This window comes from Pongo pygmaeus, chromosome 1 (genome assembly GCF_028885625.2).
Source record: "Pongo pygmaeus isolate AG05252 chromosome 1, NHGRI_mPonPyg2-v2.0_pri, whole genome shotgun sequence".
In the NCBI taxonomy this organism is placed as follows: Eukaryota; Metazoa; Chordata; class Mammalia; order Primates; family Hominidae; genus Pongo; species Pongo pygmaeus.
In genome coordinates this window covers 83,631,017-83,656,363 of record NC_072373.2, presented here as the reverse complement: position 1 = coordinate 83,656,363, position 25,347 = coordinate 83,631,017, and the positions used below count along the sequence as shown (strand labels likewise).

The 25,347-nt window shown below is 38.6% G+C and overlaps 1 long non-coding RNA gene across 1 annotated transcript in view; it reads right to left on the bottom strand.

Annotated features, from left to right (window-relative positions):
* Nucleotides 1-311: 311 nt before the first annotated feature.
* The window catches only part of LOC129043774 (uncharacterized), a 43,193-nt gene continuing 18,157 nt past the window's right edge, over nt 312-25,347 (bottom strand). Inside the window, exons 2-3 of the long non-coding RNA XR_008504522.1 lie at nt 562-690; nt 312-343 (exon numbers count right to left, since the gene is read on the bottom strand). This is a non-coding gene — a long non-coding RNA (uncharacterized LOC129043774). The remainder of the gene's footprint in view (nt 344-561; nt 691-25,347) is intronic.

Sequence of the window (25,347 nt, the reverse complement as noted above, 5' to 3'; positions counted from 1 at the left end):
TAGTAATACCATTTTAAGTGGATAGTGATCTTAAAGTGAATGTGTAAGTGATATGCAAATAATTTATAAAATCAACCTACAGTCCTTTGGCCAAATTGTGCCAGACTGAGCCAAGAACTCTCTTCTTATAGGTCCTTCTGTACCTGCAATTTCCTTGTGTTATGTAAATCACCAGAAAACCCTGACTGTTCCTGGGCTTATGGATAAGCAGGCATATAAAGAACTTGAAATATGTTCTGAGAATAATGAAAAATCCATTCAATTGATTCAATATTCACCCTTTGCCTTCCTCCAGATTTTCTTCTTTCTTTCCATTTTCCACTTCTAGTTATAAGAAAGCTTGCTTGAATGAGAAAAGATATAAATATATTATTATTATACATAGAAATATAAATATTCATAACAGTGAGAGGGTTTCCTTTGCAGCAGGGCCTTCAACATAGCACCTTCCTGTCTGACCTCCCTCCCTATCCCAGTAGCCATGACCAGGCACTCACCAGCTGGTTGTGAACAATAATCCCTCCCCTCTACAGTCCCACCTGGACTGGATACTAACCTCACCTCTATTGAGATGATACACAGTAGCCCTCTCCTCATCTCCCTTTGTCTGTGATCAGGAATGTGACATTTGCTTGAATGTCTGCATCTCAGTAGTTTTTCATCTTTTGTGTCATGGTTCCTGAACAGAATCTGGTAAAAGAGATTTATTTTATATCAGAAAAATGCACATACCCCTCAAAGCTTTGCATATAATTTTGGGGGTTTATAGACTCCTTCAGTCCAGTCCATGGATTCTAAGCTTATAATCTCTGTACTAGACTGTAAACTCTGTGAGGGCAGAGATTGTACCTTATATATATTTGTATTCCCAATGAACATGGCAATGCTTGGTAAATGCTTGATGAACTAATAAAAATAAGAAATTTGAACAATTATTATATTTTCAAGAAAAATGAGGAAAGACCTGCTCTATTCATTACAAGAATGTCTATTGCATTTAGCTCTTATGGCTGCTGGTCTCGGGCACCATTGAGTATACCAAAAGGAGAAATAAGATTACTTAGTAACTGGACATAATTGAGCTAGATACAAAGAAGTCCTTCCCAGTAGGAAGGTTAGGGGTTTCACATTAAGTGGCTGTAAAAGAAAGGTGAATTTCCCGAGGCTGCCTTTAAAGTGGTGCTGTTCTATGTGGTTGGGCAGAACTATATCAAGGCAGGGGAGCCAGACTGGTGGAGGGCCCTCCAGCCTTGAGATTCCAGTGGGTGTTGTTTCCACCACATGCAGGGTCTTTGAAAAACACCAAATTTCAAAATGAGCTCTCTGTTCCTAGAGTTCTAATCTGAGACCAAACACCAGGTTAAATGGGACCTCAAAGCAATGTCATACTACATGACCAGAGCCACACTGAGAGGCATGGGAAGAAATCCACTTGGAGGAGGGTGAAGTGGGGACTGAATTTAGAGGAGAGTTTAAATGACATGAGAAGTGGAAGTTTGGTCCCAAGCAACCAGGTAAACAAGAAAACAGGGAGAAAGAGGTGTCTGCTGTAGTTAGGACTTGGTAGATTTTCAGTCACCTCTTATTCTGCAGCCCAGAGTTTATCCTCAGGGATAGGGAGGAGCAGAAATCATCCAAAAGATCCAAGGGGTTTTGCCAATATTATTCAAGGCCTTAAGGTTTCCCAGCAGCTCTGCAGTTTAAAATCAAGTATGGGAATGCATCCAAAGACTACTGGAGTCTCAGGGGAAGTTGTTGGCAATTCTTTCTGTCTTCCTGCTCATTTCCTTCTCTAGTTCACCTTTTCTCTCATCATCTCCCTGTGTATTCCCCTTCCAACTAAATTTTTTTGCTCTTCTAGGTATTGTGGTGTATCAGAAACAAAATATCCCAGTGCTTCTGCCAGCAGGATGATTTTGGGCAACTCACTTCACTTCTCTTAACCTTATTTTGTGAATTGTTAAACAAGAGCATTTGACTGAATAATTTCTAAGTTGTGATGATATATAAATGGCTAATGCCTCTCCTCTCTTGCCTTCTTCTCCTATATTTTATCTCAATTTTTAGGCACTGGAGAGGGCATCCCTTAGAGCTAAAATATTTTTCATGACTAGTAGGGCATCACATTAACAGTAATAGCTGTGACAGATTGTATTTTCCAGAGATGGCCATAACAATATACCCAACCCATATGCTCTTATACAGCATGGCATTGACATTCCTTCCATTAGGTAATGAGATCTGTGTTCCTTCCCCTTGAACTTGGGAGGACTTTGTGACTCCTTTGACCAGAAGAATACACAGTAAGTGACCCTGGGCCAAATTCTGGGCCCAGGCCTTAGGAAACTCACAGCCTCTGATTCCTGACTTTTGGGACACTGACTTGTGGCAACTTTCTCCCATGCTGGGAGAAAGCCATGAATCCATATGGAGAGGCTCCATATAGGTATTCGGGTCAATAGCCTCTGTGGAGTTCCCGGTCAACAGCCATCTTCAACCCCCAGAACTGTGAAAGAAGCCCTCAGAGGATCCGAGCACACAGCCGTAGAGTCACTCCTAGGCTCTAAGCCTAGGCCTTCCCAGCTGAGCCTTCAGACATTGTGGAACAGAGATCAGCCTTCCCTGTTATTCACTTTGCAAGTCCCTGATCCATAGACCTGGAAGCATAACGGAATGATTACTGCCTTATGTTATTAAGTTTGAGTGATTTGTTAGGAGAGCAAAGAGTAACAGGAGGAATAGCTAACCTTTATTGAGTGCTTACTGTGTGCTTAATACTGTTCTAAATGATTCACATGTATATGTCCTTTTTTGTTGCTATAAAGGAATGTCTGAGGCAGGGTAATTTATTTTAAAAAGAGGCCTATTTGACTCATGGTTCTGCAGGCTGTACAAGAAGCATGGCACTAGCATCTGCTTCTGATGCCGGCCGAAGGAGGCTTCCAATCATAGAGGAAGGTGAAGGGGGAGAAGGTGTGTCACATGGTGAGAAGGGGAGCAAGAGAGATACCAGCCTCTTTTAAACAACTGGTTCTTGTGTGAACTCACAGATCGAGAACTCACTCATCACCAAGTGGGTGGCACCAAGCCATTCATGAGGAACCCAACCCCATGACCAAAACACCTCCCACTAGGCCTCGCCTTCAACAATGTGGGTCACATTTCAACATGACATAATTTAGAAACATGCAAACTATGTCAGCATGCTCATTTAACGTTCAGAACAATTTTATGAGATACTATTGGTCTCATCATTTGCTGAGGGGAAACTGAGGCACTGGGAAGTTAAATAGCTTATTCATATTTACACATTTGGTAATCCAACAGAGGTAGTCTGGCCTTGGGGTCCTGCATACTTAACCAGTATGCTATAATGCTACTCGAAAATAAGACTTTTGAGAAGATACATTTTTAATTTTTTTATTTTTAATTGACTAATAATTATATTTATTTATTGAAATATACACTATTAATTATAATTATCATCACCAATAGATCACCAGAACTTATTCCTCCTACGTAGCTGAAATTTTGTACTCATTGACCCACATTTCCCCTTTCCCTGTCTACTCCCACACTCCTAACAGGCTCTGGTTACCAGCATTTTACTCTCTACTTCTATGTATTCAGCCTTTTTAGATTCCACATGTAAGTGAGATCATGCAATATTTGTCGGTCTGTGCCTGGTTTATTTCACTTAGCATAATGTCTTCTAGGTTCATCCGTGTTGTTGCAAATGCAAATGACAGGATTTCCTGTTTCTTAAAGCCCAATAGTATTTCATTATGTATTTATAGCACACATTTTTTTTTAAGATGAAATTTTGCTCATGTCACCTAGGCTGGAGTGCAGTGGTATGATTTCAGCTCACTACAATCTCTGCCTTCCAGGTTCGGGTGATCCTCCTGCCTCAGCCTCCCTGGTAGCTGAGACTATAGGCACATGCCACCACAGCCGGCTAATTTTTGTAGTTTTAGTAGAGACGGGGTTTTACCATGTTGGCCAGGCCAGTCTCTAACTCCTGACCTCAAGTGATCCACCTGCCTCGGCCTCCCAGAGTACAGGAATTACAGGCATGAGCCACCGTGCCTGGCCGTATAGCACACTTTTTAAATCCATTCATCTGTTGTGGGCACTTTTGTTGTTCCTGTATCTTGGCTATTGTGAGTAATGCTGCAATAAACATGAGAGTGCAGGCATCTCTTCAACATACCGATTTCAGTTCCTTTGGGTATATGCCCTAGAAGTGAAATTGCTGGATCATTGGGTAATTCTATTTTTAGCTTTTTGAGGAACCTCCATACTGTTTTCCAAAATGGCTGCACTAATTTACATTTCCACCAACAGTGTACAAGGATTCTCTTTTCTTCACATCCTTGCCAATACTACTTATCTTTTATCTTTTTAATGATACTCATAGCCAATCAAACAGGTGTGAGGTGATCTCTCATTGCGGTTTTAATTTGCATTTCTCTGATAATTTGAGTTGTTAAGTATTTTTTCATATATCTGTTGTCCATTCGTATGTCTTCTTTTGAGAAATTACTATTCAGGTCCTTTGCCTCTTTTAAAATAGGGTTGTTTTCCTGTTATTGAATAGTTTGAGTTCCTCGTATATTTTGGATATTAGCCCTTTATCTGATGTATGATTTGCAGATATCTTCTCCCAATCTGTGGGTTGTCTCTTCACTCTATTAATTCTTTCTTCTGCTGTGCAGAAGTTTAATAGTTTGATATAATCCCAATTGTCTGTTTTTGCTTTTATTGTCTGTACTTCAGGGTTTTATCCAAAAAATCACTATCTAGACCAATGTCATGGAGCTTTTCCCTTATGTTTTCTCCTAGTAGTTTAATTTCAGGTCTTACATTTAACTCTTTAATCCATGTTGAGTTGTTTCTTGTATAAAGGGTGAGATAAGGGTCCATTTTCATTCTTCTACATGTGGATTTCCAGTTTTCCCAATACCATTTATTGAAGAGACAGACTTTTCCTCATTGTGTGATCATATGGCTCTTATTCTTCATTCTCTTTATGTGGTATATTATATTAATTGATTTGCATATGTTGAACCATCCATCCTTGAATCCCACTTGATTATGGTGAATGGTCCTCTTAATATGTTGTTGAACTCAGCTTGCTAGTAATTTGTTGAGGATTTTTGCATGCATATTAATCAGAGATATTGGACTGTACTCTTCTTACCTCATAGTGTCTTTGCCTGGCTTTGGTATTGGAGTAATGCTGACTTCATAAAACTGTAGTAATAAATATTCCTTTCTCTTTGGTCTTTTGGAAGAGTTTGAGATGAATTGGCTTTAATTCTTCAAATGTTTGATAGAACTTGCCAAAGAAGTCATTTGGTCTTAGGCTTTTCCATCTTGGGAGGTTTTTTATTAATGATTCAAACTCTATTCAGACTTTCTATTTCTTCATGATTAAGTCTTAGTAGGTTGTATGATTCTAGGAATTTATCCATTTCTTTTAGGTTAACAAGTTCATTTATATATAATTGCTCATAGTAGAATATTATTATCCTTTTTATTTCTGTGGCTTTCATTGTAATGTCTTCCCTTTCATTACTTATTTTATTTATTGAGTCACCTCACTTTTTCTTAGTTAGTCTAGCTATAGGTTTGTTAATGTTTTCACCTTTTCAAAAATCTGTTTGTTTCATTGTTTTTCTGTTGTTTTTCTGTTTTCTATTTTGTTTACTTCTATTCTAATCTTTATTATTTACTTCTTTCTGCTAACTTTTGGTTTAGTTTGTTCTTTTTCTAATTCCTTGAGGTATAAAGTTAAGTTGTTTTTTGGAGATCCTTCTTTTTTAATGTAGGCATTTATCACTGTAAAATTTCCTCGTAGTACTGCTTTTTCTGTATCCCATAAGTTATTGTATATTGTATGCTTATTTTCATTTGTCTCAAGATATTTTCTGATTTCCCTTTGATTTCTTCTTTGACATATTGGTTATTTTAAAAACTGTTGTTTCATTTCCACATTTTTGTGATTTTTTTTTCAATTTTTCTTCAGCTATTGATTTCTAGTTTCATTTCATTGTGGTTGGAAAATATACTTTGTGTGATTTGAACTTTCTTAAATTTGTTAAGACTTGTTTTATGATCTAGCTTGATTCATCTTGGAGAATTTTCTGTGTGCACTTTAGAAAAATGTATATTCTACGTTGTTGGGTTAAATGGTCCATAAATATCTATTAGGTCCACTTTTGTCTGCTGTGTTGTTCAAGTTCATTGTTCCTTTGTTGCTTTTCTGTCTGCTTGTTCTATTCATTATTGAAAGTGGGGTATTAAAGTCTCTTAATATCATTGTATTGCTGTCTGTTTATCCTTCAGGTCTGTCAGTGTTTGCTTTATCTATTTAGATGCTCTGATTTTGTAGCATATATATTTATAATTGTTATACCTTTCTGGTGGATTAATTCTTTTATTACTATATAATATTCTCTTTTTCTCTTGTGACAGTTTTTTACTTAAAGTATGCCTTTTCTTAAATAAGTAAGTCCATCCTTGTTCTTTTTTGGTTATCATTCACATTGGAATAACTTTTTCCATCCCGTTACTTTCAGTGTATGTGTGTCCTTAAATCTAAAGTGAGTCTCTTATAGACAACACATAGTTGATTGTTTTTTTTCTAACCTATTTAGCCACTCTCTGTCTTTTGGTTGGGGAGTTTAATCCATCTACATCTAAAGCAATTATTGATATGGTTAGTTTTACGATTGCTGTTTTGCTTATTATTTTCTATTTGTCTTGTAGTTCTTTTGCCTCTCTTTTCTTCTTGCCATTTTTCTTTGTGTTTTATTGATATTTTTGTATTGATATTCTTTGATTCTTTTATCATTTACTTTTCTGTAACTTCTACAGATATTTTCTTTGTGGTTACTATGGGACTTACCTAAAATATCTTATAATAGTCTATTTGAAGTTTATAACATGTAAACTTCAATTACATACAAACACTTGACACTTTTATTCCCTCTCTATGCTTTATGTTACTGATGCGGTCATTTATAGCTACTTATATTGTGTATCTATTCACATATTTTTAAGTTATATTATAGTATAGTATATATTATACACTATATATTATAGTATATATTATATAATGTATATAATATAGTATATTATATATAGTATACATAATATAGTTTATATTATATAATATAGTATATATTTTTCTTTTAAATTATATATTAGAATTATAAGTGATTTACCCACCACTATTACAGTAATGTAGTATTTTATTTGTCTGTGTATTTGCCTTTACCAATGAGTTTTACACTTTCTTATGTTATTGTGTTTCTGTTTAGCATTCTTTCAAGTCAAAGAACTCCATCTAGCATTTCTTATAAGGCAAATCTAGTAATAACAAATTCCCTCAACCTTTGTTTATCTGGGAAAGTCTTTACCTAGTCTTCATTTTTGAAGGATAGTTTTGCCATTATAGTATTTTTTGATAGGACTTTTAATCTTTCAGCATTTTCAGTGTCATTTCATGCCCTTCTGACCTACAAGGTTTCTGCTGCAAAAATTTACTGATAGTCTTGTAAGGGTTCCCTTGTATGTGACAAATCACTTTTCTCCTGCTGCTTTCAAAATTCTTTCTTAGTCTTTGATTTATGTCAATTTGAATGTCTCAGTGTGGATTTTTTTTTCTTTTTAATTTTTCCTTATGTGTAATCAAAATGTATCAGTGTGGATTTCTTTGGGTTCCTTGATCTGGATATTCATTTCCTTCCTCAGATTTGGAATGTTTTCAGCTACTATTTCTTTGAATAAATTCTTGGGTGTTTTCTCTCTTTCTTTTCCTCTGAGATTCCCATAATGTGTATTTGGTCTGCTTGATGGTGCCCCATAAATCTCTTAAGTTATCTTCACTGTTTTGATTCTTTTTTTCTTTTTGTCCCTCTGAGTGGGGGGGACACTTTTCTTGTAGATGAAGTGAAGAGACCCAAAGAGGTTATATGAGTTTTTAATATACATATAGCTGGTTGGGGGAAGATTGAGATTTGAACCCAGGCCCATAAAAGTCTAAAGACTGCATGTATCCTGTTAAAGTACCCACCTTCTCACTAGGCCATGTGGACAATAAGATAATTTCAACTGACCTGTTTGCTGATTCCTTTTTCTGCTTGCTCTTGTCTGCTGTTGAGTCCCTCTTTTGAATGTTTCAGTTCAGTTATTATGTTATTCAGCTCCAATATTTCTGCCTGATTATTTTAAATTTTTTCCATCACTTTATTTTAAATTCTCACTGTCTTTGTGTATTGTTCTCCTGAGCTCATTGAGCATTTTTATTATGGTTATTTTGAATTCTCTGTCAGGTAATTTATATAACTCCATTTCATTAGGTTTTGGAGTTTTATCTTGCTCATTTGTTTGGATTGTGTTTTTTTGTTTCTTTATTTTTCTTAACTTTTTGTGTTGAAATCTACACGTTAAAGAAAAAAAAAACCTGCCACCTCTTACAGTCTTTACAAATTGACCTTATTTGGAGAACACGTTCACCAGTCAACCTAGCCAGAGCTTCTATGGGCCTCTCAAATTTTCATGCTAGTCCAAACTGACATCTTTTTTCTTAGCAGTGGCCAGGTGTGTACAGAGTTCCAAGTCCCATCAGCACTCTGAGACAGGTGGGACAAAACCAATCCTTTGCCTAGGCCCTTAAAAAGTTGGAGTGCTGGATGCATAGTCTAACTCTTTCTCTCCCCAGGAAGAAGATGTGAGGTTGTGTTCTAATTTGCTTTCTCTGTGCTGTGAGGAGGAGCTGCAGTGAATGCCTACACACTTGTTCAAACCTCCACTTTGTTCCTCATAGTGCCCAAGAGTCTAGCATATGCTAGGACTCATCAGCATTCTGAAACAGGCAAGATAAAATCCAATTCCTTTGGTAGCACCAGAAAAAAATGGGATGCTAAATATGTGGGGCATCTCCTTTGCTGCTCAGGGAAGAGCTGGGAGCTAGAGGTTCCCTCCAGATCATATGGAACTGTGATGGGGATAGGGATATGGCAACAAGATGTCTCCACTTTTCCTATCAGTTTTATTGTGACTGATTTTTTCACTTGCCCAGAGTGCAGGAGCCTCTCAACTAGTTTTTAGATTTCCTTAAAGGGAATTGATCCTGGTGTTGCTGTTGAATTGGTGTATCTGTGGGAGGAAGAAGAGTCAAGGGCTTTCTATTCTTCCATCTTGCTGAAATCTCCATTTCTTTTCTTGTAGATGAAGTGAAGAGACCCAAAGAGGTTATATGAGTTTTTAATATACATATAGCTGGTTGGGGGAAGATTGAGATTTGAACCCAGGCCCATAAAAGTCTAAAGACAGCATGTATCCTGTTAAAGTACCCACCTTCTCACTAGGCCATGTGGACAATAAGAACTGGAAAGATGAAGAAACATGAAAGTAATATGAAGATATTTTTTCCTTTTTATACAAAGGTCCCAATATCCATAATAAAACTTAATATCAGACTGTAAGCTCACCCCATGAAGGGATGAAATTGTGCTTTACTTTTGATTCCTCATTACTTAACACAATATCTGGTATATCATAGGTGCTTTATAAATGTTTGTTTAATATATGAATATGACATTTTATAGTTGTTATATATTAATGTGGTTTCTTATTATTCAGGTAAACAAATATTCATTTATTCAGCAGGTATTTAGCATATGCTATGTGCCACGTAATAGCTTACCTTGTAGAATTATAGTTTTTAAGGAGGAAAACCAAGTTCCTGCTCTTATAGAACTTAAATTTTAGTGGGCAGATAAAAAAAAAACTGTGTGTGTGCATGTGTGTGTGTGCATGTGTCCCTGTGTGTTATATCCACAAATATATACATATATAGAGATAGATTAGAAGATAGACATTTAAGTTGAAGGCTGAATAAATAGGAGATGTCTATGTCAAATCCAGAAGGAAAAGCTTTCTGGGCAAGATTGTATGAAGGTGTGCTTGAGGAACAGTAAGAAAGCCAGTAGGCTTTTGAAAATGGAAATAAGCCCAGTATGTTTGAGGAACAGTAAGAAAGCAAGTAGGCTAGAAAGAAGGATGAGAAGAGTGGCATGAGGGGTCAGAGTGATAGCAGGGGCCAGATCATGTAGGGGCTGGATTTTATTCTGTGGATGATGTGAAGCCATTGGGTGGTTTCAAGCAGGAAGTGATGTGATCTAATTTACATTTTTAAAAGATGACTAGATACTGTGTGAAGAATAGACTGAAGGAAATAAAGTGGATCAGGAAGAACTGTTTAGAAGTCATCACAGAAACCCAGGCAAGAAGATGATAGTGGTGGTTTAGACTAGGGTGATGGCAGCATCTGATACAGAGAAATGGAAAAATGTTAGATATTTTCTGGAGGCAGATATGATTTCCTGTCATATTGGTTATGAGGGGTGAAGGAGTCAAAGGAATCCTGGAAGGCTTCTAGTTTTGGGTGAAGCACTTGGGGGGATGATAGTGCTATTCGGTGAAGTGGAGAAGATGGTAGATGTCACCAGAGACTGAATGTGTACATAATGACAATGGTTGCTATTTTCCTAGAATGGGGTCGTGTATGAGTACCCACATTTTATTAATGACCTTAGTGAGGCTAAGAGACATTAAAGAATGTGCCCAAAACCATTCAGCTAAGAAGAGAAGGAGCCTGGATCAGAATGCAGATTGTCCAACTAAAAAGACCTTCTATCATTAACCATACAGACTCCCAGCATGAACCAGTTTTTCCCCAAGGCCTTCATCCTGTGTACATATTTTTCCTGGATTTTTCTCAATGTAGTTAAGAAAGGGATTACTATTCAGGATGCTACCATATTCAATTAAACTCAACAAAATCTATTGGACACAATGTAATCCACTGATTACGTTGATTCTGTGGAAGGTCTTTGTGGGGAATATTTACAAAGAGGAAATAGGCACTGACCTCAAGACAGTGGATGTGGAAGTGAATGACTCTTTAAAAAAATTTTCTGAGCAGAGGAGTAAAATGCTTTAAGAGGCAGAGGAGGGAGGAAAATTCTGATAGGAGGTAGGGCTGGCAGGGATTGGAGAAGACTTGTGGGAGGCAGTAGCATTTGAACTGTCTCCTGAAGGCAGGGTGGTAGTTGCAGGAGAAGTGGCATTTCAAACCAAAGCGATAGCTTGAGCGAGAGCAAAGAGGGATCTGCAGGTATCTGGAACACAGGAGAGGTAAGGAGTAGTGGTTAGAGCATGAACACTGCCACAAGAATACTGCAGTTTTAGGCTCTACCATTGACCTCTTGTGTGACTTGGGCAAGTTATTTACTCTTGCTGGGCTCAGTTTCTTATTCTGCAAAATGGTGATAATAGCATCTACTTCCTAGGGCTCTTATGAGATATAAATGAGTTAATGAATTTGAAGTGCTGAACACAGTTCTTAGCTTACGGAAAGTACCATAGGTCACCTGTGGATAAATGTATGGGAAAGAAAGCCAGAAAGTTGGAAGCAAGTCTTGGAAGGTCTTGAATGCCATATTGAAGATTTTCAACTTTGTTCTGCAGGCCACAGGGACCCATCAAAGGGTTACTGAACAGGCAGTAACAAGAGAAATACCTCCAAAGATGTTATATGTAGAAAGATAGGGAGCAATTGACCAGCTAGAAGATTGTCAAATTTCCTTACTAAGGTGCATGTAAATTTTTCTGAGAGCCTGTGAATGTACCTTATACTTTCATTCATTCACAGATGTTATAATTTAAATCAAAATGAATCAAAGGCTGATTTAGCATGTTGCAAAGAGGCTATGACTAGATGTATTTACTGAGGAAAATATTTTAATTTTTCCTAAAATTGTTCAGCAGTGGAAATTCATATAATGTAGAAATGTCACACTAGCTAAGACTAAAGGCTCATCAGGTAAGATAAATTTCTGTGCAAATATTTTTCCAAAGTGGAGGTAAGGAAAGAGTTTACTCTCTTTTTAAGAAATGAGGGCAGGAATAGTATCAACATGAGCAAAGGGGAAACAACCTTCCTTTGTTTTTTTTTGAATAATCAGGTTGACCCAGAAGCAACACTCAACCATACAACATTTTTCTCCCAGGCTGCTACTAAAGGGAGATAAAAACAGAGAAGAGCAAAGTGACCAGCACACTTTCTTTTGAGATTGAAAAAATTTGTGTGTTTGTTTGTTTTACCACAGCTGTTCTCTTAGCAAATTGTTTTTCTTTTTAATGTGAATTAGTGAGGTTATTTCCTCGTAAATGTTTTATAGGCAACTTAACAGTAACTCATAAGAAAATTGCTTTAGCAAAAATAGAAGAAACTGATTCAAGGAAACAAGACTTGCTGTCTGCAAAGAAATACCTAAAACAACTTTTTTGAGCATCCATAGAAGTAAGGATGCTGAGTTTCAGAGCCCAGAGCATCATTAAAACTGAGAAAGTTGTTGGCCAGAGGAAAGAATTACCTGCTAAGGTGTGTATCTGTTTGACCCGATGGCTGCGACTGAACTTAATATAGTACCTGAGTGAGCATTTATTTCATTATTGTAGCTATTGGCAAATGTACTTTTTTAAAAGCAAGCATTTACTGTCTTATTTTAATGTGGCTCTTTACAATATAGTCTCCCAGACTGAAGAAAAGTAATCTGTGGCTTAATATGTTGGACTGTGACCTAATTTTGGGCAAAAAACAAATCTTATTACCTCATACAATTCTGGCAATGATTTCTTGGTTTAATTTAAGTTCAAAACATGCAAACTGTCTCAAGAGAATTCGATGTTAGCAATTGTATTGGGTATGAAGTATCTGATTTGTAAGGCTGTATCTTTTACAACCACTAGATACTGGTTGAAATCATTGTGACTTTTTTATTGCTTTGATAAATGATGGCCTTTTAAGGGTGATGACTTTCTTGCAATCTGCTTACGTAAGCTCATACCTACACTTTTTTTTAAAAACATTTTTCTGTTTATTTGTCCTGCTGTTATCAGAGTAAGTTAAAAGCCTTTGCTTTACCACTTCATTTTTGTTGTCTATGATCATAAAAAGCCTGACGGATCAATATGAGGCTTTTAATGTACTTTTTCTGCCTTTTTCATTAAAGGTTTGTAGCCAGAGTATTAAAATGCAGTTGAGACATAATCTCTTTTGAGCTTTGTTCCTATAAAGTGCTTCCCAGGGAGAGAGAGGGTCGCTGGCATTAAGGGTCTACACATGCTGGCTTTCATAATACAAAGAAGGGGAGCTTCCACTCCAGCAGTTTTATGAAATTTTTTTCTCAAGGATTAGAGAGTGTTGAGCAGATGTTTACTGCATCCTCCACTGTGCATTCTAAAGCATTGTCCTCATTTGAATGTTTAGTTCTCATTGAAAGGCATGGCTCATATTGCTGAGTTTATTCAAGGGCACATCTGTGGTGTGCTGGCAAATGATGAACAGCAGGCTCTGGGGGCAGAGGATAGCCCTGATTTGTAGTGTTTGCTGAGTTCTAAGGTGTAAATACTCCCACCAAGGCCAATTTCAAGCTACCAAATGACTCATTGGACACAGAGTTAGGAAGAGATGCACAGTAGCACATCATTATGCAGTAGTTTCATCGTGCAAATAAAATACATAGAAGTAACTTTATAAGTGTTAATAATTGTAAAATGTAGTAATTAGGAAGTAATGGTTTTGAGTTTTTCTTATCTTTGGTTTTCATAGAATTGGCTCGTAAGTTTATATCATTTAAGAATTGAGCAACTGCCTTGACAAATTCTTGGAAACTTAACAATTGGGTCTGACCAACCAATCCCAGCAGGCTTTTTCTGATCTAAGTGACCGTTCTCCTGTGTAAATGACTACTTTCACAATGCTTCTGACTCTTAGGGGAAAAAATCCCTGCATCCAGTTTCTGGAAAGCTGCTTTCATTTACTGGAGGCACTCAATAAGCAAAGTCAGTAGAGGCAGTCATGATTCAAAGGGCAGACCACCTGGGCAAAGTGTTGGGGAGGTTTTGGGCAGGTCTCACCACCCACATTAGCTTCCATGGCAATGGCCCAGCAAGCAGTGATGTCGCACCGTGAGAAGACATGTAAATTATACAATACAGGTTCAATAAGTCAGCCCCAAAATTCAACTTAAAGAGGATGTGATATGTATTCATTGTACGATATGCTATTTATTTATCCTATTCTCTTCATGGGGGTATAGGTACAGAATGTGACTTTAGATCAGTAAGAAGAAATTTTCACATTATTCTTGCTTTAATAGTACATTTTAGTGCCATTTACTGAGCTACACTGTCTTTGGTAATACACTCATTTATTCATTCACTCATTCCTCCCATATTTACTGGGTCCCTATGGCAGGCAAGAGGTAGTATTAGGCATAGTATATTTAAAGACAAGTAAACTAGCCTTACGTTCTGGAGGTCACAGTCTAGTGGAGAGATAAATACATACACAAATCACAATTTAACACGCCAATTAATATTTTAGTACAGATGTAAACACAATTTTATGTTAGCAATAGAGCTGAACAACAGGTTGAGATATTTAATATGCTACTTCCTAAAAACATCGAGGGACTAAGTGTAAGGTCCTCTGAACAGGCTACACCATGGTGGAGCCATTGTGACGCCTGTGACCCACACGTACAGGCCTCCTGGAGTCACAAAGCCTGGAGCAACGGGAGATCCACTGAAGAAGAAGAAGCAGCTGGTTCCTGTCTTAACTGATTAACCAACCTTGCAGCATTCCACCATTGTGATATGCTCCTGCCCTACCCTAACTAATCGATCGACCTTGTGATATCGTGCCTTGTGACCTCCCCCCACCTCGTGACTATGCACCTTGTGACATTCTTTCCCTGCCCGAAAAAACTGCCCCTAACTGTAACTTTCCACTACCTACCCCAAACCTATGAAACCAGTTCCACTCCCACCACCCTTTGCTGACTCCTTTCTCGGACTCAGCCCACTTGCACTCAAGTGAATAAACAGCCTTGTTGCTCACACTAAGCCTGCTCAGGTGGTCTCTTATACAGATGAGCTTAACAGTAAGTAATAATTTAAAGGAGTATCCCAAGAGGGGCGTGATGAAGAAAGGACCCAATATTTGAGACTAATTGTATGCCCTGCACAAATTCCCTGCTCCTACCTCAGTAAAGCCCCACTGATAGTGGCTTCTGAGTTATTTAGTCAGCACCCTTTGTAGGAGGAGCTCTATAGCAGTGTTCACTGCTCTGTACTCTGAGCTCACTGGCACTCAGGTTATACCTAAATCATGGCACAGAGTTCCGACTCGTTAGCTCAAAAAATTAGGGTTATTTTGAAGAGACAGAGGGCTTTAATACAGCAGTTCTGAAAAGCTAAGGATGCTGTATTTCCTTCTCATGGACTAGGACAATTACCTTTCTGTTTTTCTTTGACTGCACCACTCTGCTCTCTTGCTGCTGGATGAAATTCTCATTTTACCTTACACATGGCACATAAAGGCTGCCCTTGCCTCCTCTCTAGCTTTGTAACTCTCCTTTTGGCCTCTCCCACTCATTGCTAACTCTTAAAGTGTTAGGAGCTATATTTGTCTGTTTTCACACTGCTGATAAAGACATACCCAAAACTGGGCAATTTACAAAACAAACTTATTGGTCTTACAGTTCCCAACTATCCCCCAAAGTTTTAAGTCATTTCAGCATTAACTCAAAAGTCCATAGTCCAAAGTCTCATCCAAGATAAGGCAAGTCCCTTTTGCCTATGAGCCTGTAAAATCAAAAGCAAGTTAGTTACTTCCTAGATACAATGGAGGTACAGGCATTGGGTAAATACAGCCATTCCAAATGGGAGAAATTGGCCAAAACAAAGGGGCTACGGGCCCTGGGCAAGTCTGAAATCCAGTGGGGCACTCAAATCTTAAGGCTTCAAAATGATCTTTTTTGATTCCATGTCTCACATCCAGGTCATGCTTATGTAAGAAATGGGTTCCCATAGTCTTGGGCAGCTCTGTCCCTGTGGCTTTGCAGGGTACAGCTTCCTTCCTGGCTGCTTTCATGGGCTAGCATTGAGTATCTGTGGCTTTTCCAGGTGCACGGTACAAGCTGTTGGTGGATCTACCATTCTGGAGTCGGGAGGACAGTGGCCCTCTTCTCACAGTTGCACTAGGCAGTGCCCCAGGAGGGACTCTGTGTGGATGCTCCAACTCCACACTTCCCTTCTGCACTGCTCTAGCAGAGATCCTCCATGAGGGGCCTGCCTCTGCATCAAAATTCTGCCTGGGCATCCAGGCATTTCCATACATTGGGGTTCCCAAACCTCAATTCTTGACTTCTGTGCACCCGCAGGCTCAATACCATGTGGAAGCTGCCAAGGTTTGGGGCTTGACCCCTCTGAAGTCACGGCTTGAGCTCCATGTTGTCCCCTTTCATCCATGGATGGAGTGGCTGGGAAGCAGGGCACCAAGTCCCTAGGCTGCACACAGCATGGGGACCCTGGGCCAGGCTGCGGACGAAACCATATTTTCCCCTTAGGCCTCTGAGCCTGTGATGGGAGGGGCTGCCATGAAGACCTCTGACACACGCTGGGGACATTTTCCTCATTAACTTGGTGATTAACATTCAGCTCCTTGTTACTTATGCAAATTTCTGCAGCTGGCTTGAATTTCTCCTCAGAAAATGGGATATTTTTTCTACGGCAGTGTCAGGCTGCAAATTTTCCCAACTTTCATGCTCTGTTTCTCTTTTAAAACTTAGTGCTTTTAACAACACCCAAGTCACCTCTTGAATGCTTTGCTGCTTAGAAATTTCTTCTGCCAGATATCCTAAATCATCTCTCTCAAGTTCCAAGTTCCACAAATCTCTAGGGCAGAGACAAAATGCTGCTAGTCTCTTTGCTAAAACATAGCAAGAGTCACCTTTACTCCAGTTCCCGACAAGTTCTTCATCTCCATCTGAGACCACCTCAGCCTGGATTTCATTGTCTGTATCATTATCAGTATTTTGGTCAAAGCCATTCAACAAGTCTCTAGGGAGTTCGAAACTTTCCTACATTTTTTGCCTTCTTCTGAGCCCTCCAAACTGTTCCAACCTCTGCCTGTTACTTAGTTCCAAAGTTGCTTCCACATTTTTGGGTATCTTTTCAGCAGCACCCCACTCTACTGGTACCAATTTACTGTATTAGTCCATTTTCACACTGCTAATAAATACATACCCAAGACTGGGCAATTTACAAAAGAAAGAGGTTTATTGGGCTTACAGTTCCACATGGCTGCGGAGGCCTCACAATCATGGTGGAAGGTGAAAGGCATATTTCACATGGTTGGCAGCAGACAAAGAGAGAGCTTGTGCAGGGAAAAATCTCATGAGATTTATTCACTATCAAAAGAACAGTATGGGAAAGGTCTGCCCCCATGATTCAATTACCTCCCACCGAGTCCCTCCCACAACATGTGGGAATTCACGATGAGATTTGGGTGGGGACACAGCCAAACCATATCAGGAGCTCACCAGCAGTACTCAGCTGAGACAAGAGCTGGGAAAAAAAACACACTGGCCAGAGCACAGCTGCTTAGGACACTAGGGGATCTGGAATTCCCCAGAAGGAAGCATGGGTGGGTAGGCACCTTGAAATATGGCAGCAGGTTGCAGGAAGTGCAAACAGCCCTTGTACTTGGCCTAGCTTCACTATTTGGTACTTGCATTCTCTGAACAAGTGACTGTTCTTCAGTGAGCTGTCAGGAAATTGGGATTGCAGTAATACTGGCTCTATCTACTTTTTCTAAGGACAACATTGAAAGTAAAAGGCTTAGTAAAATGCTAGGAAGACAGCTAAGCATTGAACAAATATGATTCCTTTGGGGATTTATCTATGTACATTTTCAAAAATAGAGGCAATATGAGCAAGTTCAGAGGCAAAGAACAGAATAGCTTTCCTTAAAAATGGTGGTGGAAGAGGAAGGCAAGACTGGGCAGAGCAGAGCCTAAAGACACGGGCTTGGCTCCAGAGGCAGGTAGGTGGTGTGTATGTAAAGGAAACCCCTCTCTTCCTGCTGCTTATTTGCAACTACTCTGTTTCTTCCTGTAATCCCTTTCTTCCATCTGACCTAGAGACTTCTGGGAATAAGAACAACTGAAAGATGGGAACTTGTGTGGGCTCCTGCTCTCCTGTCCCATCTTATCCTTCCCTGATGCAATACTTAGAGAGCCTATAACCCACATGAACAATGGTAAAGGAGAGATTTAAAAAATTAATGTCCTAAAATTTATTCCAGCACACATTCTCCCTTCCCGGGTTAGTGATGACTTCAGAATCAAGTGGGGCTGGATCATCACTTTTTCCACCAAGGAAAGATTGTGAAAGTCAGGAGCCAACCTAAATTTTAGGACATTGAATTATTTCTGAAAAAAAAATGTTAGAAATCTTTGCTGACATACAGGTTTTTTAATTGAGTGGTCATTCATCCTCATTTACTTGGATTTTCAGCACTTATGATGGTCTTTGTTCCTCCAGATAATGAAGGGGAATGTGGAAGAGACAGTAGCAATGATTGCTACTGGGGTCTGTGGTCTGAGGTCATTAAGTGCTGCCAGGATGAAGGGCTGGCTGGAGCCCACCTGCTTAGAACAATGTGACCACATTGAGCGTCTCTGGAGATTCCAAGTAAGTCCTAATGTTCTTTTGATGGAATGCAGTGCACACTGAACCTGCAATTCAACAAATGTAAAACAAGAACCCACTGTGAGCCAGAAACTGTGCTCCTTATGGGGGCTAGAAGGATAAACACGACCCACTCCTGGTCCTCGGAGAGAAGACAGTAAAGGAGAGAAGATGTGGGCACAGATTATTACAGTACAAGGCAGAGGGTGCTGAATGCTGAGCCAGGTGTTTTGGACATGCTGTGGGCATGGGCTAGGTGTCAATGGGGCGCCCTGAGGCAGGGAGAGGGCCCTGGATCAGAAGGCTACAGTTGCAGCTGGAATCCTCCCTTTGGACTACTCTCTAATCTCTCAGAGCCTCAGCTTCCTAATCTATAAAAAGAGATTAGTCATCAGTTCTTCATAGGTTTGATCTATGTGAGAACACCTAACCTAGTCATCAGTGACAGAGTTGATATTCAACAAATCTCTCTTTCCCTTGCTTCCTGGAGGAAGTAGCAATGGAGTAAGGGATCAACATGTTTTGGGAATAATTTTGGTGCCATTAAATCCTTCAGAAATGGCAAAATGCATTTGATATAAGTGAACTCCAGATCAGATAAAGTCTACTTTACATAGAGAAAGCGAGGACCGTGTGAGGAATTTGCAGAGGGCTCTGTCTAGGACATCACTAAGGGAAGGCAGAGCTTGGGAACAAGCCAATATAAATTACTAAACACCTAAACCCTCACAAGTCTCTAGCCTCCTGAGCAGGTCATATTTAAAAGTAAGCTAAAAGGAAGCCTTTTGTCAGGTCTGCTGACCCTCCTAGGCTGGCATTGATTTAATTGCCTTCTAAATGTACTTCTTTTCCTCCACCCTTGGCTGCAAAGGGCTTTTAGTTTGGAGGTCTAAGAAAACACTTTGGTCCAACCTTCCTACTGGGCAACTAAATGAAGGCATGAGAGGTAGGAGTTAGAAGGCAAAGTGCTAAGGGTGAAAGAAATTGGGAAGTTTAACAATAAGTCAAAAAGAGAATTTTTGCCTAATGGTAGTAGGAGATAGAGTAGGAAGGCCTGGGAGTGTGCTGATCTAGCCCAATGCCCCTAGTGAGTCTGTAATGAGCTGTTTTGTTTGTTTGTTTGTTTGTTTTTGTTTTTTTTGAGATGGAGTTTCATTCTTGTTGCCCAGGCTGGAGTGCAATGGCACAATCTCGGCTCACTACAACCTCCACCTCCTGGGTTCAAGTGATTCTCCTGCCTCAGCCTCCCGAGTAGTTGGGATTACAGGCACGTGCCACCACGCCCAGCTAATTTTGTATTTTTAGTAGAGACGGGGTTTCTCCATGTTGGTCAGGCTAGTCTTGAACTCCCGACCTCAGGTGATCTGCCTGCCTCGGGCTGTAATGAGCTATTACAATGGGCCAAGGGAATATCATCTGTCCCCCTTCAGCCTGTCATAGCCTGCTACAGAAGTTTTGAAAAAGAATAGTATACAACAAAGGGCATCCTCTCACAAAGTGTTCCAGTGCTCTCTGTGTTGCAGATATTGGAGAAGTCTAGCAGCAGAGTAGACTTGCACATGCTTCTTAAAGCACAGTCTTTCTCTACCACATTATTCATGAGGAACTCATTGGGAATGTTTTCCTTTGCTTTCTAAAGGAGCAGACAGAAGAAGGAAAGCCTAGCATCTACCAATCTTTGACCATCAACACTTAGAAGTAAATGACCTGCTTCAGTGACTTCTCATACTCCATCACGTTCCAAATAACATGTAAAACCCATAGCTCCTGCAGCATTTGAGGATATATGTCAAGCACTTTTAAAAACAGTTTTATTTTGAATTGATAAACAATTATTCTATACGTATTTGGGTCACAATGTGATGTTTCAATACATGCATATGTTGTGGAATGATCAAATCAGGCTAATTAGCGTATCTATCACCTCAAATATTTATCATTTCTTTGTGGTGAGAACATTTAAAATCATCTTCTTTAGTTATTTTGAAATATATAATACACTGACCTTGTGAAATACATCTGTTTCTGGGTAAGCTTTAAAGTTTTTTATAATTATTATTTTGACCTTTGAGGGCAAAGCTGATGAGGGCAATTGTCACCTTTCTCCAGAAATGGGCACATAAATACAATATTTTTCATGTAATTTCAGAGGATTAAATCTCCTGGTTTAGAAATACTGCTCACTGATTTAGAGGCAATAGTGTGTTTATTTTCAAAAGCTTATTCCCTACATAGCGGTCTTTTGTGAATATGTGCGTATATCAACAATACAACTTTCTCATTTGGCATTTTCTTTGCAGAAAGGCAAAGTTAAAATTTCTATTGTTAAAATTCCATTTTCAGAGGCATCTCTTTCTGGATTAAATGAGTTAATGCATATAGAATACTTAGTTTGGTGGCTTTCCTAAAGTAAACATTAACCATTAACAGCCATTATCCTCATTTCTCTACAGTCATGGAACCTTAAATTTGGAAAGGATATGCCATATCTCTCTAGCAAGTCATTTTTTCTGATAGATGGATATCTAGTCCCTGCTTGATTACTTCCCACAACAGGTTGCTTACCACCTCACAGGGAAATCTAATTTAGTGTTAGCCAGCATTTGATGACTCTGTGCCATAATCTCCAAAACAACAACTGTTGAACATGTATGTGTCCATACATTTATCCATCTCTCATGTGTCAGTTTATCCCTGTGGTCTTTTATTTGAAAGACTTAAAATCAAGGGTATTGGCATATTTATCTGCTTCATAAGCTATATTATCAAAGGAAAAAAAGTCAAGCATTAGCTATAAAGGAAAAAAATAACTTATTTATTACACATCACTCAATTTTCATGAAAATTGTGAAAGAACTTTAAATGAGATTGTAAATCTCACCAAAGATTTTTACACATAGGAAGATCTAATAAAAATGATTATTCAGAATTCACTTTCCCTGAAATCTGTGAACTAAACAGCACGGTCCCAATCCAGCCCTCTGGTTTCAGAAGGAGGTAGAAGGAGCTGGCATGTGACACCCATATTTGTCCTTTGGTTCTCAGATAAAGATGTGCAGTATGAGGAAGCGTCCCGGTTTCTTTTGCACTGGCCAATGAAACATTGTGGTGAGGCTGAGGGGAAGCAAAGGTCATCTGTCTTCAGCACAGTCATGGGCTGCAGTGGTCATCAGACTGACCCTCATTTACCACCGTGGTTTTTCCCAGGTATGTAACTTTCCTATCTTGGGGAATCCTAATGGTGGAGGGATGATTTATGCAAAGCAAAGGAAATGCCTCTCCTTTATAATGGTCTGTGGTTAAGTAAAACGAATTTAAAATTATCTTGACAATGTCAAACAATAAGTCACTAACCCAAATAAATAACTCCTTTTAGAAGAAAACCTGACTTCTGTAGAGATTGCAGTTTTATAAAGGAAAAAGCCTCTTATAAACAGAATGTCCAAGCCCAAACCAATAATGGCACTTACTTTTCAACAGAGGTATCTATCTGTTTTACCCTCTAAGTGTTGTCAGACCACACTTAAAGGATTATGTTCTGTTCTCATTTTAAATTTATTTTAAAAATTTTTATTTATTTATTTTTTATTGTGCTCTTTGAAGTGTTTCACTTCGAAGGAATGGTGACAAAGGGAACATCATTAAAGGAGAACAATAAGAATATTAAAGAGATAAATGCAGCGTGGTGAACATTTAAAAACCACTAAAGTTTTTTAACCTGAGAGGGACATTTGTTGGGGAAGGAGGACACTCATGGAGGGAGGAAGAGGAGCAGGATAGCTGGGTTTGACCACAACTCACCATCATATAAAAGATGGAGTCAACACTGTGTGTGTTCTTTGTTGAGCAAAACAATTAGTATATAGAGGCTCCAGGAAGGTAGACTTGGATCTAAATAAGAAGGGATTTTCCAACAAGAAGTGATGTTCTAAAATGAAACGGTCTGCTTTGTGAAGTAGTAGATTTCCTAATTAAGGAGATATTTAAGCAGAAACTAATGATCACTAATAAGGAGTTTATAGATCAATGGTTCTCAAACTTTAGTATGGCAAGAATCACCCAAAGTCCTTGTTAAATCAGATTGTTAGTTCCAACTCCCCAAAATTCCAATTCGACACGTGTGGAGCGGGTCCTCTGAATTTAATATGCCTTTGCCTAAGTTCCCTGGTGCTGCTGCTGCTGCTACTGCTGGTCTGAAGATTAATTTTGCATAGCAAGGCTCTGCTAATATATAATGTAAAATTGGACCAGATGGACTTATTTTCCAATTTGGAGAGTCCATGATGACAATCATAGAAAAAACATAGTATGCTGTATGGATTTGGGTATTACCAAAATGACCTTGCTCTGTGAAAATGTATATAAAATAACTTCATGTGTTTACTCTGGTAAATAACACTTCTGTTAGTGTCAGTTAATATTGGTGTAACATAGAGCAGTGGTCTCCAAACTTTTTGGCACCAGGGAACAGTTTCGTGGAAGACAATTTTTCCACAGAGTGGGGTGGGGTGGGGATGATTTTGGGAAGATTCAAATGCATTACATTTATTGTGCACTTTATTTCTATTATTATTACATTATAATATATAATGAAATGATTATCCAATTCACCATCATGTAGAATCAGTGGGAGCCCTGAGCTTGTTTTCCTGAAACTAGATGGTTCATCCCATCTCAAGGGATAGGAGACAGTAACAGATCATTAGATATTAGATTCTCATAAGGAGCATGCAACCTAGATCCTTCACATGTGCAGTTCACAATAGTGTTTGCACTCCTATGAGAATCCAATGCCACCACTGATCTGACAGGAGGCAAAACTCAGGCAGTAATGCAAGCAATGGTCAGTGGCTGTAAATACAGATGAAGCTTTGCTTGCTAGTCCACCACTCACCTCCTGCTGTGCAGCCCAGTTCCTAACAGGCCACAGACCAGTACCAGTCCATGGCCCACGGATTATGGATCTCTGACACAGAAGGACCAGTAGTAAAAGAAGTTGAACATGGTACTATATATAAATTCTAGTTATAAAATGGGTTTACTGTTAGACTGCACAAATGCAATGCAAAAGCTAAAGTAACCTTTGCATTTCTTGAATCTAAACAATTATTTTCCATTTATTTTCCTTAAATAGAGATTGAGAAATTCAAAGGCAAATATTTCCACAGCAAGAAATATAAAATTTAGAGGGATTTATGGGAAAGAGAATCCTCATGACTGGCATTGGAAATTCTGGTTCTGATCTGGCTGTGGTGCTCAGTCACACTGCAAAGCAAGCCTATTTTCTTACAGCTGCATCTTGTTGTTGTGGTAATCCTCCACCTGCATGGAGAGGCACAAAGTATAGGATAACCAAGATTCAGGGGTTATTTTTATGGCTTCCCACTGAAAACACATATCTACACACAAGAGACAACAAAGGATTAAGTGTGTTGGCTGGGCCAGATGGATTCCTAGTAATCAGATCAGAAATATTCAGGTCATTTGCTCTCTGCCAAGATCTCTACTAGTTAACACAGATATATTGTAGATGATTACATGGTTATTAAAAAAAATTACGTTATAGGACTGCATGCATTTGTGATCCCATTTAAGGTTAAAAAAACCCTATATATTTATGGTTATATGTGCATGTGCAATTTCAAGAAAGATTAAAAAAACTGTTAACAGTGGCTTCCTCTGGGCATAAAGAATGGATATGCGTGGGGGGGGGATGGGGGGGTTATATATATTTTGTTAACAGATCGAGAGAGAGAGAGAGAGAGATTACAATACTTAACTAGTGAAACAAAATATTCAGCAACTTTGATAATTAATTCAGACCATCACTCTGCTACTCCTAATGACCAGGTTTAGAAATATAGCTACAACTGGCAAAGAAGATTTGGGGAGATTTAGAGTGATCTAGATAGGTGGTTTAAATACTGCAAATTTTCCAAACTGTTATTTGACAATGCACTGACTTTGAAGTCTCTGAACAATTTGTGAATAGTAGTTGTGTTCATTTAATATAGTTAACAAGGGGTACATAGATCAGCTGTTGGCTATGTGCTAAACAATTTCACAATAATTAATTTGTACCAGGGAAGCTAAGACACGAAGGTAATTTACCTAAACCAAGGGTCAGTTTTGTCAATGTGCAAGTCTGCCCTCTGCTGGCCATTCTGGGAAAATCACAGCTATTTTATAGCAACTGTAGTTAATCTCTGATGGTCCAGATCATTCTTTCAAGAGTACTTATTATTCACCTACTGTGTGCCAGGTACATTATCATACATGATACAAGTGTCTGTTGTATGATTCTCTTTACTTGTTTGCATGTGTACAATATTTTATCACTAAAAATATCCAATGTAAAGAGCAAAAAAAGTCTGAAAAATAATAGGACAAATAAAACAATATTATTTTAAAGAAATTCTGATAGTAGTTCTTTGAGCCAATTAAATGAGGTTAAATTCCTGTAATCAATAAAATATTATAGCATCTTAAAGCTTGGCATTGCTGAAGAAATTATTTAGTTCAACCCCCATATTTTACAGCCAAGAAAACTGAGGGTCCAAGACATTAATAGCTAGTGTAAAGGAAGGCAGGAAATTACTTAAAAGGCTAGTACTAAAATCGACATCTCCTTCCTAGATTTGCTTACATTTCAACCTAAGAATAAAAGAAATAATCAACTTTTTTTTCTTTTTACATATGTAAGCAATGATCACTGACTTGACAAAGGAA